This window comes from Monopterus albus, unplaced genomic scaffold (genome assembly GCF_001952655.1).
Source record: "Monopterus albus unplaced genomic scaffold, M_albus_1.0 scaffold168.1, whole genome shotgun sequence".
Classification (NCBI taxonomy): Eukaryota; Metazoa; Chordata; class Actinopteri; order Synbranchiformes; family Synbranchidae; genus Monopterus; species Monopterus albus.
In genome coordinates this window covers 581,829-595,865 of record NW_018128048.1, presented here as the reverse complement: position 1 = coordinate 595,865, position 14,037 = coordinate 581,829, and the positions used below count along the sequence as shown (strand labels likewise).

Genomic DNA, 14,037 nt, shown 5'->3' with positions numbered 1-14,037 from the left:
GGGAGGATTCCCTGGGGAAGGCCCAGGACACGCTGGGGGGACTATGTCTCTCGGCTGGCCTGGGAACGCCTCGGCCTTCCCCCGGAGGAGCTGGAGGAAGTGTCTGGAGAGAGGGAAGTCTGGGCATCTTTGCTTAGACTGCTGCCCCCGCGACCCGGTCCCGGATAAGCGGAGGAAAATGGATGGATGGATGGAAGAGTAGGATCATTTCACACTGATTGTAGATGTATTATACAATAACACCAAGTTTAAAGTTGGAACGTTAGTTGATTAATCAATTTGTCATTTGACAGAAAATTAATGAGAAACAATTTTGGTAATAAGCTGCATTCAGATTTTTTTTGTTAGATGTGTGTGTGTGTGTGTGTGTGTGTGTGTGTGTGTGTGTTAGTGTGTGAAGACGCAGGGGGCCCAGCTGACGAGGCCTCTCACTGGGACACTGGTGGGCCTAACTCGCCAAGGGCCCAGCTCTCGGCTCCACCTCTGACAGGCTTCATACTTATTGCTCAATGACATTCGCTGTTTTCCTTCAGTTTGCTGTAAGATTGATTCCCCGGATATGTTTGAAATATCTCCAGAGCCCTACAGCAGGGTGACTGGCACTGAGAGTGGGGGAAGCAGTGGGGGAGTAGGAGGAGATGCTGTCTTCAGGGCAGAGGACAAGTAAATATGAAAATCAAATATAGTTTTCAGAATCAACAGATGAGCTCTCCATTATCTGCAGAATATGCAGTCACATTACAGTCAAATTTTAGATGCAAGTTAAATTAAGTGTGTTTGCTTCTTACCTCTGAGTGTGTTAAGGTCAAACAAATGTGTTGAATGCATTTGCCTTCTCACAAAATGTTTGTAGAAGTGTAGATATAAAATTGGTTTTAGAGTACCTCTGTGTTGACCAGCCCTTTACTAGTGCATTGCTACGCAATTTTTTTTTTTTTTTTTTTAAACATGTTACCACCACTGTGGTGCGACTTTGGTTTAGTGGGTAGAGTGGTTGTCTCCCAACCGGAGGGTTGGAGGTTCGAATCACAGTGCCAGCAGTTCCACATGTTGAAGTGTCCTTGGGCAAGACACTGAACTGAACCCCCAAGTTGCCCCCGATGGTTAGAGCCATCGGTGTTTGCGCCGCAGATGGCTGCCTCGGTTCTGTACCGGAAACAAATTCCTTGTGTGTAACATACTTGGCCAAATAAAAGTGATTATCCTTATCCACTGTCAAACATGATCTTGTTGGCAGGACTGTGTCTCACATCGCTTGCAGGCTCATGTGAATGCATGTGCATGCAGATGGAGACACTTACAATTGATCTGGAGGTCAGAAACTCCACGGTGCATCGTTTAATGTCTCTGAATTTCCTGTTTCATCCAGTCAACAATCCAGAAGTTATTTAATGTATACACTGCCAGTGAATTAATGAGAAAGCATGTCCAGACTTCTTGTAGTAGTGTGTGTGTGTGTGTGTGTGTGTGTCTATGCCTATGCATATATTTTTTTGCTTGATAAATGGCTTAAATTCCTAATTGATTTGAAAGTTTCTTGTTTAATTTTCTTTCTCTCAGTACGTCTTAATTAGCTAATCCTTCCGGTCATGGCAGCTTTTGTTAAACTTCCTGTGTTCTCAGATTCACCCCGCTCTTCACTTTGAGGATAATATGAATACAGTAAGTTCTGAATAAAGTGGGACAAACCGATGCATGATCCAGAGGCCTGACAGTCTCTTCCATGTGGTGGCATCAGGTTCAGCTCTCTTTCCTGGGGTGTTTCTCATGTGTAGATAATGCATCCTCAGTGCGTATTACATTATGTCACATCTTGTCACTGAGCATTTGAGTTCATTTTCATTTTTGTTTTCTCTGGAGGGGGGGTGCAGCTCTTGTTTTAAACTCTTTAATGCAATTTAACAATGCTACATATTCTTTTCACGTTTCATTGGGGTCCTTTATGTGTGAAAAAGCAGAGGCTTGCCTAGCCTGAGCGACACGGCGCGGCAGAGGCAGGGTCACACCAAAGCGCCAGATGTGGGAGCGAGAGAGAAATTAATTGCTACACATTGTTCATTGGGTGTGTGCGCGCCTTCAGTGAATTAACCGCTCTCAGGGTGTGACTGTTTGAATAATGGGAATTAGGTGTGAGGCCTCTCACTCACAGCTGAAACCGACTGCAGGCATTGGGTCCAATTAACTTATCTGGCCCCAAACTCGCATGCTTAACTTGTCGTTTGTTAGTGCGTAAAGAAGGAAACATTGTCGTGAACAACACATCGTATATAGTTGTTGTTCTCAGATTTTCTGTGTGGTTCTCGTGTCACCTTTCTGAACTCTTCTTTTTCACATTTTTCAAGACCAGGACCATTTTATTAATAGGAAATTTAATGTTACAGATATTAAAAGAATCGTTTTGGGCCAGCCATCAGATTCTAGTGACATATTGGATAGACAGTTTTAATAGTGATGACCTGAAAGATGTGCATTAGGTGAAAATGGCAAACCAATTAGAGAGGCTGTCAGTGTGAGCGCATTCACGTGGATCTCAGGGCTATCAGATTAGACTTCACAATGAGGTTGAAAGCAAAGGTAATGCACATTAATGACAGTTGGATGGCAGACATCAGGGCACACGGTGCTCTCCTATGGCCGCTGCCAAGCTTGTACCATCCTCTCGCCCATGTAGACAATGACAAGAAAATAAAATCCATTTTTAAGACACTGATTCCTGTAATGTCTGAATAATAGCGCTTTTTTATTATATTTGATAGAGTTTCATGTAAATTGTGATGTGGCTGTATGACAACTGTTTTATTACCTAGAGACCAACAGTACTGTCCTCATTCCTTTTGAGGTCTAGAATTACCATCCAAGCAGCTCATACTGACCCATTCACTGCCAGCATCTTTAGTTTCAGAGGAGCTAGCAGTGATGTGCCCACCCAAATAGTGACCTGTGCATAGTCTCCAGCATGGAGAGCCTAGCCCAGCAGAATAGAGCACCTCTTCTCTCCACCTGCCCCCCTCTTGTCTCTCCATCTTCCTGGGCAGTAAGAAGGTGGAGGGAGGCTGGTTTGATGGAGAGGTGGTGGGTGAGGGAGGGATGGGGGAGGTAGTGGCCGGGGCGGGGGCCACTCAATTCCCCTGTGGCTGCCTGCTGGAGCGAGGTGACCCGGCTTGTCGCTCGGTGACCTGTGAAAGGGACATTATGATGTGTGAGTGGCTGTCACTCTAACTGCGTGTGACAGCACGGCTTCCAGCCCACCCTGGCCAGACCTCCCCCGCCCATCCTGCCCCAGCCTGCCCCAGCCAGAGACCCAGGACCCAGGGAGAAGGCTGCTCTGGTGAAGGTGTGGACCGGGGTGGGGTGTTCAGAGGCTGTCTGTGGTGGGGCAGGAGAGGGGGATTAGAAGGAGAGGAGAGGTGAGGATGTTCAGGGCTTTTGCTCTTACTGGTGTAATAACCTCTGGGCTGATTCCAGTGCTTGAGAAATAACCCTGCAGCACCATGGTGTCAGAGGCAGTACAGCTGGGCTTTGAGCTGCTGGGCAACACGGGGATGTGATGGTAGAGGTGTAAGGGACCTGTAGATATCCCTTCAGCCAGCAGGGTTACACCTGGCATCTGTGTCAAAACTAACTTTATAACTTGTCTTTCCATGTCAGTTTCCTTCTCTGCACATACTTTGGTTCCATTGATCTACATCAGTGGTCCCCAACCTTTTTATCACTGCGGACCGGTCAACGCTTGACAATTTTACCGCGGCCCGGGGGGGGGTTACGTAGGTTGTTTATATTGTTAATATAATAATATAATAAACGTAAATGACGGTCCCATGTGGGGGTAATAGGAGACAATGACACCCGAAGTGTGTTGCTTATGTTCAGTCTACTCCGTTGTTTTGTTTTGGTTGCTGTCACTGCAGAAAAACCCGCTTCACACAGATAGGATGTCGGAAATGGCAACAGGGTTTTCAGTGCTGTGGTGGCGATCTCAGGGTATTCTGTCATGACTTTAATCCAGAACACCGACAGAGTTGTTGTCTCGAACATACTTTTAAGGCCGCCGTCATTTGCGATCTCCAGCAGTTGATCTTCTTCTTGCACAGACCTGCTGGATTCACCTGGTTTGTTGACAAATGGGTTGCGGATCCCTTCCTTGGCAGTTCGTGGGTCCTTTGTGGTTGGGAAGTAGCGCTCGAACTCTTTTAAAAGCAAAGACATGTGATCGTGCACCAGCTGGGAGAATGAAGACTCAGGCTCAGTCTCACCCAAAGTCTCATGTTTGAAACATGTCCAAAATGCCTCTGTTGACGCGTCGTCCCCACAAATCCAGTTTGGCTTTAAATGCAGCTACTTTATCTGCCAACTTGAAGACAGTTGTCATTTTCCCCTGAAGTGACAGATTGAGTTCATTGAGCAGGCTGAATATGTCCACAAGTAAGCCAGTTTTGGCGCTCAAGTGACCGAGATGTAACCGAGAGAATACGGTCATTTTTCAAAATAAAAGATCGTTCAGACTCAGATAATAAATAAAACGGAAATAATTAATGATTTCTTGTGCGGCCCGGTACCAATTGATCCACGGACCGGTACCGGTCCGCGGCCCGGGGGTTGGGGACCACTGATCTACATGATATCAGGTCACCGCAGAAAGCAAATGACATCAGTTTACAGTGGCTTCAGAAGGTATTCAGGTCCTGCACACTTTATATTGTTGTAAATGTAATTTTAAATGAATACAGTTGCCATTTTGCATGAGTTTAGTCTCAGTAACTTATAATGAACAAACTGAAATTTTTGCAAGTGTAATAAAAATCAAAAACTGAAATCTTTTTTTTACGAAAGTGTTCAGAGCCTTTGCTGTGGTTCCAAACTGTGGTCACGTGCATCCTGTTTGCTTTAATTGTTTTTGAGATGTCTAGAACTTGATTTGAATCCACCAAATCGAATTGATTGGATTCTTAGATTCTATATACAGGGTGGGCCATGGAAAAGTAGACCGCCTGCAAAAATAGACCACTTGCTCGTTCATCTTGGCGGGCTACTTTTCCGTGCCCCAGCCTGTACAATCTTCTGACTGGATTAAGTTTAGAATGGCACATGGCTGTATAGAGGGTTTCGCAATTCAGTCTGGATGTCAGGACAAAAACCAAAGTGTGAAGTCCAAGAATATCTCTGTAGTCCTCTGTGATAAGGCTGTGGTGAGGAATGGGGTGGGGTGGGGGCTTCAGAGATGGGGAGACTGGTCAGAACTGAGGGAAAGATGAGTGCAGAGACCTGAGACAAGTGGTTTATCTTTGGAGCATGAGAATGACCTGAAGACAACCCTGGAGTTACTTTAGGACACGTCTGACTGTCCTCAAGTGATCCAGCCAAAGGCCAGACTTAAACCCGACAGAACATCTGTGAAGAGACCTGAAGGTGGCTGTACAGACACTTCCCACCTAATCTGGCAGAGATTAAGAGGATCTGCCAGGAAGAATTGGATAAACCTGTGTGGAACTCTCAAGGGTTGAATAATAGTTGGGTAAAAAAAATATCTGAGACCCAAGAATGTAGAGGTAGGGCACACCAACCTTGAATGTGGTTCATGTTTGTGTGGTTTAACTGTATCAGTACCACTGTTGTGAAAGAATAGTGGTAGGTCCAAAGGGTTGTTTGAGGACCAAGATCCTAAGGTTTAGGATTCAGGTTAGAAATAAGTGTTTGGGGGTTAGGTGTTTGGTTGTGATGGTTAGGAAGAGGGGCTAGGGAATACATGATGTCACTGAGTGTCCTAACAGTGTGTGTGTGTGTGTGTGTGCTTGTGTGTCTTTGCTGGGCCATGGGAGTGGCAATGTGGTCACACAGCAGGTATATACGAGTGATGGTCCTGTCAGTAACGGGAGCTAAATTGCCGACATGGCTTGATCCCTGGAAAGGTGAACACTAGGACCTGGATTTTTGCTGATACATATTAACAGTATTTGCAAGGTAATTTTTTTTAAGTAGGTTTCTCCCAAAAGTAAAGCAGGTTTTTCTGCAGTTCATTTGGGTTTTCACCAACCTAAGCTGCAGTAGATGTGGTGTAGGTAGAGCACAAGTAAGAGGGAAAACATTTTTAAAGTACCTTAGTTGGGCATCTTGTTTTTCTTTTTTTTTTGTCTGTAAACTGCAGCCTTTCATTTTTCACTTTCACATAAACTCTCATTTGTATCAATCGATTCACAACTTTCCAGGTATGTATCTAAATCTTGCCACTTTACTCCACACACCTCTCTCTCCCTCTCTCTCTGTCTGTCTGTGTGTGTCCCTGTGTCACGGCTGACCTGTGTCTTCTGTCTGCCCAGCTGGCGCCCTGTGAATCGGCTGGGCAGAGGCAGGAGGCAGTAGCAGCTCTACTGGTGCAGAAAGGGGCACACCAGGAGCATGCTATCCCCCCGGCTGCCGCTTTCATAGCACACACACACATGCCTGTGTATATATTGCTATAACCCAAATGCGTGCACACCAGTATCAGCGGACCAGTGCCAAATAGGTTTGGTCTGACTGGGACCTAGTTAACTGGGACAAAACATTTGTTTACACACTCGACAAGTGCACACAGACTCACTGAGCCACACACACGGTAGTAGATGTAGAGACACTGCTATACCCACGCAAAGCAAAGCATACAGTCATCGATACTGTTTGCACTGAGCAAAGCACATAAGCGTCTATTGAACCACGTTACTAGCTTGTATTTGTCCTCAGGGTAATCACTGGAGGTTCCTTGTAACTTGCAGACTGAGCCCTTGCTTGTACTTACCCCTGCTTTTCTTCAGCTCTGGGTATTTCTGTCCTCTCTCTGTCTACCACTCCATCCTGACCTTCTTCTTGCAGCAACTTTGTTAACCCAAGTAAAAACCCTGATGCCCTGAGATCAGACCTTCAATAATTAAGATCAGTGGGAAGAGGACAATCGCACTGAGACTTGCGTAATTTTAAAATGGGTCAACTCAGGTGGCTTAAATTTTAAATGTCAAGAAAGACACAAACTAATGGAACAATAGTGTGATATGTAATATGAATTTTAGTAGCCTTCCTAGTGCGACTTATTCTGGCTAAGACATTGAAAAGGAAGTATTGGCACAGAAGAAGGAAGTTGCTGATTTGCATATTGTGTGATTATTGGAGTCTTGAGTATTCAGCCAAATGTCCTTATTTGTATTTTTGTGTGTGTGTGTGTGTGTGTGTGTGTGTGTGTGTGTGTGTGTTTGACCTCTTTCACACAGAGAGACCCCCAGTTGTGCTCCAGTAGCTAGTTGAGCTCATTGAAGCACAACCTATATGCTCAGTGGCATTTCACACACCCAAACAAGTGCATGTAAACACACATGAATATCATTTATCCAGCTGGGGTCCCATGCAACACACACAGATACACACTGACATCAGCTTATCCCCTAATGTACGCCTTTCATAGCACCTGTCTGCAGCCCCAGCCTTATCGCCACTGTTATCTGCCCAGCTCTTGCTTCCCCCTGCAGGTCAACCCACCCTTTGCCATCCTCAGGATGTGAGGCACACTTCCGCCTTCAAAGTTGTACGCCACTACCTTTGATAATCAAGATAGAACCTAATTGAGCTCACCCATGCAGAAGACGCTCTCGCCTTTTTGCGTGCACACTTTTTGTGGAGATGGGGGCCTATACTGTTTCAGCTCATCCATCTGTGAGATTTTCCTTTCCCCTTTTCCAGTCCTGCCATCATCTCACTAATGGTGTTTCTATCTCTTCTCCATAGGAGGTAAATGCAGCTTTTAAGCAGGGCGGAGGGAGAGGGGACCACTGAAAAGATTAATTGACTTTCTGCAGAGCTTCACTTATCCTCCGCTGGCACCTTTGACTTGTGAGTGTATTTGTGTTTGGATTGCATCATTATGTCGCTGTTACGGCAGCAATTTGTGGTTTGTTCAAAACTGTGTCGGGAAATATCAAACTGTGTCTTATCAACCGTTCATCCACATTGGCTGCTCGGTCCCTTTATTCAATTAGAATGAATCTTTCTGCAGTTCTTGGTAAAATACTTTGCAGTTATAAATTATTAATGTAATAATTGAAAACTTGTCCAACTTTGTAGATTTAAACGCCACAGTTAAATTGAAACTGATTAAACACTGTTTGTGTGCGGGGGACGTATATTGGTTTTATCTGTCCCTTCTTGGTCTTTTGCTCTTTGTTAAACACTTATGAGGAACAGATTTGCCAGAGAACATGAAGCACAAATGTGAATAAAGTACACATTTGGTGGCCCACAGTCAGTATAGTGGCCGAGAAAGCTCAACAGAGGCAAATGGACAAAACTATCAATAATTTGGAAACCTGTGTGTCATAGTTTGAATACACAAGCAGCATACAGAAACAATTACTGATGATCAGGGACTAAATGAACTGAAGGACACACAGTTCTGTGGTGTTTGTTACTCCTAGTACTCCAGCTTGTGTTTTTTATATTTGCTGAAGTGTTTTGCTTATTAAAGCTGCAGTGCATTGGCGTCTCTTGGCGACTGTAACTGCAGCTGATATGATGAACAGCCACACAGGAAGTACAGCACAACCTTGGATATTCTGAAGCTGTTTAAAGATGTTTGCATTATGCTATATTAACAGCATAGTGTCTGCATTGACAGCTTAAATAGACCACAAAGGACACATTTTTTATGTCTAAAGTCTGAAATGTTTGTGATGATTGCAGGTTTTGCTTTATAAATAGATTTGGAACCATGTAGGGAGAATTAACCGCCTTTGCACAACTTAAACAGGGCAAGATGGAGCTCTGGATGATTTATGTGACTTACTGAACAAAACTGCTTAGGGCTGTACACAGTATAGTGAATTTCCACTTAATTTTGATTTAATTTGGGAAACTTCTTAGTTTGTGTTTGTCTGTGAGAATGTGTGGTGGTGCAGAGTGAAACCTCTCCCTCGTCTTACACCTTTTAGTTTTATTGCAACGCCTTCTAGTCAGCCCACTGTGTGTTTCTCAGTTTTCCACCTTCATTTAACCTCCATCACCTCACGGTCATGGCTTTACACACCGGTCCCCTGAGTAAATCACCTTTTGGCCTCACCACACAGTAAAACTCTGTCAGTTATGTTGTCTGTACTGGTGTCCCTCTTTGTCTTCCTCAAACACGTTCACAGACACACACATTGATGTGCATGCAGTACATGTACAGGTGTCGCTTATGTACTGTAGGCTGAAGTAACTGACTGAGAGAGAAGAAACGTATGTGTGAATGTACAAAGAGTTGGCTCCCCACCCCCATCTCCCTGCTGTAAACTCCACCACCCACAGCTGCACACACTTCTCCTGTCACGGTGATAATCTCTTTGTCAGGATCCGTCTGTTAGAGATTTGTCCGTCTGTCTGAATCTGTGAACGTCCGAGTAGCAGGTCTAGCTGTAGTGCCGCAGGGTGTCCGAGGGTGGGTGTTTGTGTGTGGGTGTGTGTCTGCACGGCCACTGCCATAGGTGGTGGGATCTCCGTCCCTGTCACACTGTGAATGTCGCTTGTCTTCAGACCTCTGTTTTGTGTTGTAGAATGAGGAATTCTGGGCAGAAGACAGACGGACGTGGCTACACGAATGCTGGTGTAATTTGAATTTAACATTTATTATCCAAATTAATATTGTGTACTGTTCTTTTGTTTGTGTCCGTCCTTTCTTGTCTTGTAGACAATGTGTATATGTAAATAAGCATTATATTTAGTATGTGTGATACCTGTTTATTAATTAGTACTTTACACCGTGCCCTGCCTTTTTTAACACAAGGGCAAATGTATAAGTGAATTTTCTGTACTTTTAAAATATGCATACGAGTTGGAGCTTGATAGCTCAGTATACAAGTTGACTCCCTGTAGAAATTCTTGCACATACACTCAGCTAATGACTGGGATGATTTGAATGCTGCCAAATAACTTTTTCCACTTGATCTGATGGTGTTTTTGTGTATTGTGGACTGACTTTTAAGCAGCACGGTAACTCTGCTTAAGAGCAGCTGCCAAATGTTGTAAATTCTAATGTCTTTTCACTTTCTCTTTGCAGGAAGGTCAAATGTCAGGTCCTGCTACAAGACAACTCCTCCAGAGTGAGTAATAATTCAACATCTTGTTTTGCATCTTCCTACTCTTGATATTAATTCCTTTCACCTCTGTGCTTACTTTAAGGGACACAAATGACCAAAACCCGTAACTAGAGTTATTTGTATGTCAAGATGAGATTGAGTTGGTGAAGCTACACAAAAAACAAAAGTATGGAGACATTAACTTATAATAAAATTGTATTAAGTTGTAAGAAAATGAGAAAATTCTGTTTTTCTAATACACCTAGAAGTTCTCCCTTCATGAAAGATAATCTATATTCTGACAAAGCTGTAATTGTTGGGTTGAGTTATTGTTTCCCAGAGCTCTTTTGCCTTTCATCTCTCCGCTCCAGACACCTTCGCCTTCCTCTATCGGTTGTTTGGTCTCCTCTTGTCACTCCACTGCAATCATCTTCGCAGGGGGGCATGTCATCTGTATCTACTCATATCTTACAATCCCTTTTGCTCTGAGCACTACTGCACTTAAATGTCAGGGCTGATGAGCCTGCCACGCCCACCTGACACATCAGCTCAGCGCCTGCTAAAAGCTTTTGTGGAACAGAGTGTGAGCCTGGTGGTTGATATAAAGTAAAGAGTTTTTTTTTCTTCTTCTCTCTTTTTTTTTTTTAGGGATTATGGATCCAAAGGGACAACTTCAGGTAGGAAATGGGAGAAATAGTGTGAGAGTATAGGCTGTGATTGGTTGCCATCTAGTGGCTCTAAAAAGGGCTTGCTGCCTCACTATTGCAGAGGTTCATACAGTAGCTGAAGCTGAAGTACATTCCCCAGTGATCAGAGGAAAAGAAAATATTAAAATTTTGCTTTGGTGCTATTAATCATGTCAAATTATATTCAACACGAGAAATATAGAAATGATAAAAATGGATGTGAATTTAACTCTACACCTAATTGTCTAGACTCACCGCCCATTTTATTGGGTACAACTTTACAGTTGTATGCACTTCAGTGCAACACTTCCACTTTTAACATCTGTTTATGAAGCTCAAAATGTTTGTTTTTGGTGAAATTGTCATAAATGTACAAATTCAATTATGTTTATCATTGAAGTTAAAGGTGGTGTTGCACTGGACTACATTATATCCAGAGGTGTTCCTAATATTCTGACCCTTTCATGTATGTAACGGGGGATAACAAAAATCATAAGACACACCTCTAAATATAATGTAGTCCAGTACAACACCACCTCAGTAATAAACATTCTACTTGAATGTATACATTTGACAATTCCACCAAAAAACCAAAACACTGAGCTTCATGAACACAGATACTAAGGCAGAAGTGTTAGATTGAAGTGCAGACAGTTGTACCCTGTCCTCAGTCTGATTTAATCACATGCAATAGTCTAGACTCCATCTTAGTACTTCAGTTTTTGCTTTAAGGTTTAAGCAGTTTGGATCAAAAATATGATCGTCTTGGCCAAAATAATGTGACTCATCACAGATTTTAGTGTTGAATTGCGCTGTATTAGTTTCTCAATAAATAAGTTCATTTTCTGTGATGCTCCTTTTTTTTTTTTTTAAATGACAGGTTAACAGCTTCATGTTGATGCAGAACACGCACATGGGTGAGTGACACTGTTTCGTCCTTTTCCTTTATTTGTAAATTCTAGCCAATGATTTCAACGACTGGCCAGGTATAGACAATATATACAATCTGAGCAATTGATCCACAACACAGTGTAATATGTACAATCTCAGTATATCTGCAGACACACAATATATACATTATTACTGCTTATTGATAGACTGTATAGAAATGTAGTAGTGCTACATACAGTCTAACCTCTATACTAGTGGTTTTGCACAACAGTATGTACAATCAAAATTACTAAACATTTACAATAATCTGCACAGATACATCAGTCCCAGCTCTTAGGTTGTGCAGGGCAACAACACACACAGATTGTGTATTATTAAACATATGTACAGAATTACTGTATCTCTGCTACAGTGTTTATTGGTTACACCAGTAAGTATGTGTACTAATTTTGGAGCATCTACATTCCTACTGGTACACTGTACAACAAAAAGTGTGTTGGGCATATCTGCAAAAAAACACTGTAAAGTCTCACTTCATATTTGGGAATGTACAACTTTTTAAATACAGTTCAGGGCAGCAGCAGTAGACAGTATATACAAACCTCTGACAAAGGCTTTCAGACACAAACGGCAAAGAGAAGCCTACTGGCAGCGGACACACTCGAGCGTACACACAGTGATAAAGTATCACATAGAATGCTGATTTATTTATACAAAGTATTATAGGCTGCAGAGTTTTGCTACAAATGTGACATTTACAAAAGAGCCAGATGAAGCTCTCCAGTTTTATGACAGGAGCCAAATAACATTTAGGATTTGTTATGTGGGGGAAAAAAAAACCTCAGCAAACTACGTTCAACATAAATACCTTCACAGCTCATCGGGGAAGTGCAGCAGTGATACTGTACATTTAACAGTACGTTTTATAAGAGTCAGAGGCGGCTGGAAGACGACACGTACAGTGAAATTATTTAGCATAATACGAACAGTAAGACTTCAGTGGCATTGTTAACTTAAGAATAATTCCCCTTGGTAGGATATTTACATTTTTAACATGCATAACCATAGAATTCAGACTGACTGGAGGAAAACCTATAATCAAAGTGTCACTGCCTCCTTCCAACAGATAGTCATGACTGTGGAAGACGGTATTAATGTTTGCCTGTCCATGAAGCCCCGGTGACACACGCATACAGGTATGTGCTGAATATGACCACGAAATTAAACTGACGTCTCATGTTTGCAGCAGTGAATACAGATCTGTCAGATTTTGGTGACTAGCCCAATTTCTCCCACTTTCAGCTGGAGGAGCAGGTAACAGTTTATCTGTGTATACTGCACCACAGCTCTAATTGGATTCCCCACATGTATTACTGAAAAACAAATGTCCGTGGCTTCACTTAGCCCCAGCTTGTTCCTCTCATGTAATACATACTTAAATCACACAGATAACTCTTCTGCTAAGATACAGGATACATGCTGACTGTTTTAACCCCAAACTGTCATTTGACAACAGTTGCTCTAACCCTTATAGGCTCTTCTAACAATGCAGACTAAAAATAAAATGACTTCTTGGTTAATTAAAGATGGCGACAAGAAATGACGTCTCTCCCACTTTTTTTTTCTTTTTTTTTAATGAAAATTGAGCCATTTTCAAATAAAGCCAAAGTGGTGATGTCATTTCCGGGAACCATTTTTAATCTTTATTTATATGAGAAGAATGCATGTAGTTGAGAAACAGTTTGAAATTATATTTTTCCTGGACTGGATTATTTTTTGATTCTGATTGTTAGAAGAGCCTGTGAGAGTGCTATCAAATGATGACATGGGATTAATACAGTTGGTGTGTGTCAGTTCTGCAGGTTAGCACAAGAGTTACCTCTGTGTTCATACACAAGTATTACATACCGGTGTATATAATACACGAGTGTCACAAGCTGGGGCTAGAGTTTACTCTGAAAATTAGCAACAGATTGGATTTTTTTTTTTTTTGTAACTTGTCTGAGAGCCAGACTCAAAATTAGAAGGGGGACAAAATTTTAGGCTTCTGCTGCATTTAATTCAGCCCTGTGTGTTCAGGATAATATTTATTTGAAGGTCTAGTAGTTAACTTTCTCTGGCTATTGGATTTTGATCAGTTTACATTGGGCTCTTTGTGAAGTTGCACTATCATTAGTTTGAAATTTAAAGATTTAACATTTACATTTTATATTAGGTGAACTGCTTAATTTGATTTATTTGGGCTTGGTCCTTTTGGTGGACTGCTACATTCAGTTTATAGACCTATAAGCACATTGTAATAAGGTTTGTGCTTGTAAAAATGACACTTTCTTTTATTATACAGATATATAATTTCTTTTGAGCTTCTGAGACTACTCATTTTCCTTACA

The 14,037-nt window shown here is 42.3% G+C and overlaps 1 long non-coding RNA gene across 4 annotated transcripts in view; it reads left to right on the top strand.

Annotated features, from left to right (window-relative positions):
• The window catches only part of LOC109969025 (uncharacterized), an 18,243-nt gene extending 4,211 nt beyond the window's left edge, over positions 1-14,032 (top strand). For 2 of the 4 annotated variants that reach the window (XR_002276219.1, XR_002276217.1), the window contains exons 2-6: positions 7,750-7,854; positions 10,052-10,094; positions 10,719-10,747; positions 11,637-11,673; positions 12,774-14,032. This is a non-coding gene — a long non-coding RNA (uncharacterized LOC109969025). Of the gene's footprint in view, positions 1-7,749; positions 7,855-9,548; positions 9,601-10,051; positions 10,095-10,718; positions 10,748-11,636; positions 11,674-12,773 lie in introns of all 4 variants that reach the window. The other 2 variants (XR_002276218.1, XR_002276220.1) reach the window with 2 other exon arrangements.
• Positions 14,033-14,037: the final 5 nt, after the last annotated feature.